Source organism: Palaemon carinicauda, chromosome 31 (assembly GCF_036898095.1).
Source record: "Palaemon carinicauda isolate YSFRI2023 chromosome 31, ASM3689809v2, whole genome shotgun sequence".
Lineage (NCBI taxonomy): Eukaryota > Metazoa > Arthropoda > Malacostraca > Decapoda > Palaemonidae > Palaemon > Palaemon carinicauda.
Window position 1 is genome coordinate 72171312 of NC_090755.1, and position 2500 is coordinate 72173811.

A 2500-nucleotide genomic window follows, 5' to 3' on the forward strand; every position below is an offset into this window, starting at 1 on the left:
TTATGCCTTTTAACTATGTTCCACGAAGTTCATATGACTTATTTTTTTCCTTAAAAATGCTCCCTCTCCAAGCAGAAACTTATTTCTATTATTATTATTATTATTATATTATTATTATTATTATTATTATTATTATTATTATTATTATTATTATTATTGTTGTTGTTGTTGTTGTTATTGTAAGAAAAGTAAGAAGTTAACGTGCTGTAACCTTTTACACGATTATTTGGAACTGGGAAGCCATGTTTTAAAAAAAATATATATATAAATATGTAATTTATCTGCGATGTATATTATTGGTATTCTCAAATGAATTTCATAGTAAGAATTCATTAAACGGCAGATTTGTTCTCAAACGAAAGAAAATTGAATTGATATATAATGGAAGAATTTGGACAGCAAATCAGTGCAGAGGTGTACGTGAAAGGTCCCCTGTAAAGAGAATTTGCTTATCCCTACACGAAGCCATTCGAGGCGCACTGTAGGCAGTATCCCGACTGAGAAACCTAAATAGATACAGGGATACAAATCTCAGCAGTGTAGTCATAGAAAGGGCTAAAGGATCGAGTGTTTACAAATATTTCTTATTTTCTTCGTTTGAACATCCAGCTAATGTTTTTTTTTTTTTTTTATTTTGAAATGATCTTAAAGTATTTGATATTAATTATTCATTACTTCTCGTGTAGTTTATTTAGTAGCTTATTTCCTTTCTTCATTGGGCAATTTCCCTGTTGGAGCCCTGGGGCTTATAGCATCCTGCTTTTCCAACTAGGGTTGTAGCTTAGTTAATAATAATAATAATAATAATAATAATAATTGCAATAATAATGAGAACAATTGCAATAATAATAATAATAATAATAATGCAAGCCTAAGTCAGCTTAATGGCTCTATTCGTCTCTGTAATAATATTACGCATAATTTATATAGAGACCAATGAATTTCAGTAATATAACGAAGAAATAGAAGCAAAAAAAACTATTTTCAAAAGATGGAGAGAAAAAAAAAGAGGAGGGAAGCTATGCATGGAATCTCTGTTACGATATAATTCTAAACCTTCGTTGTTGTCGATCGAGTCACTCCAAAGGAACTCGGCGTCACCTGTCCTGAGATACCCCACGTGACGAATATTCTCTCTCTCTCTCTCTCTCTCTCTCTCTCTCTCTCTCCTCTCTCTCTCTCTCTCTCTCTCTCTCTCTCTCTCTCTCTCTCCGCGTGTTTGTATTTTTATCGGTGTTTTTTCATATGTTTTTTTATGCTTGTTTGTTTGTTTACGTAGTTTTGTTGTAAACGTTCGCATGTTTGTGCATATTTGGCGTTTCTAAGATACCATATACGTTTTTCTCAGTGTTACCAAATGGCGGAATTGTGATGGTAATGACCAAGGTTGCCAGTTTGGCATTTTTTCAGGTTAAAAAATCCTCAAATTTGGCCTTTATTTAAATTGGTTGGCCTTTAGTAATATGAAAAAAGGCCATTTAAAGCTTCTGTTGATAAGAAGTTGGCCTTTTCTCATCTATGAAACCTGGCAACACTGGTAATGACGGGAAAATAAACGACTGAAATAAATGACTGAAATAATAATATCAATTCCCTAATATCGCAAAAGGGTCTGCCCCTCTCTTTTATTCTTCTCCTGTACTTCTCTTTCTCCCTATTTCCCATCCTGAATACCTGCCTTTGAGCTATAAACTGGGTTGTATCCAGGGGTACTCTTCCTTTCCCTATATTCCCCACTTCCCTATCCTTATTATTATTATTATTATTATTATTATTATTATTATTATTATTATTATTATTATTATTATTATTATTCGGTAGCACAAAATTTAAAGGCCGTTTTCCTTACCAAGCGTAATTCTTAGGCAGAACCAGTGGCAACACAGTTTGTCTTTGCAAGTTTGGATTTTGTATGTAAGATTACATTGGCGTCTGTTTTTGTTTATCAAGTAAACAAAGTAATGAAATTAATTATTTTCTTAATTCACTTTTTATCATTGTATGTGCTTTTGTGTGTTTGTCTGTTTAGTATAGGCTGCTTTCTCATTTTTCATATTTTAGTTAATTGCCTTAAGACTTATTTGATGTATTTGTTGGTTCATTATAGATAGTAATCATAATCATATCTGCCCTGATTAGATAATGATAATGTTAGCAATGAAATTTGATATAGCATTGATTATAATAATGATAATAATAATAATAATAATAATAATAATGATAATAATAATAATAATAATAATAATAATAATAATAAGAGTGTTTTAGTGTGATACTATTTTTCTCAATAATAATAATAATAATAATAATAATAATAATAATAATAATAATAATAATAATAATAAGAGTGTTTTCGTGTGAAACTATTTTTCTCGGATGTGGCCTACTATTTTGTCTCCTAAACTTTATCCCCTAAAATTTAGTTTTTTATCATTATTGTTATTATTGTGATTGTTGTTTCTTGTTTTTGTTATTATTGTGATTGTTGTTTCTTTTTTTT

The 2500-nt window shown here is 29.9% G+C and overlaps 1 protein-coding gene across 2 annotated transcripts in view; it reads right to left on the reverse strand.

The window, feature by feature from the left end:
• LOC137624530 (uncharacterized) overlaps positions 1-2500 on the reverse strand; it is a 51755-nt gene that overhangs the window by 36390 nt on the left and 12865 nt on the right. The gene's annotated exons all lie outside the window — the stretch shown is intronic.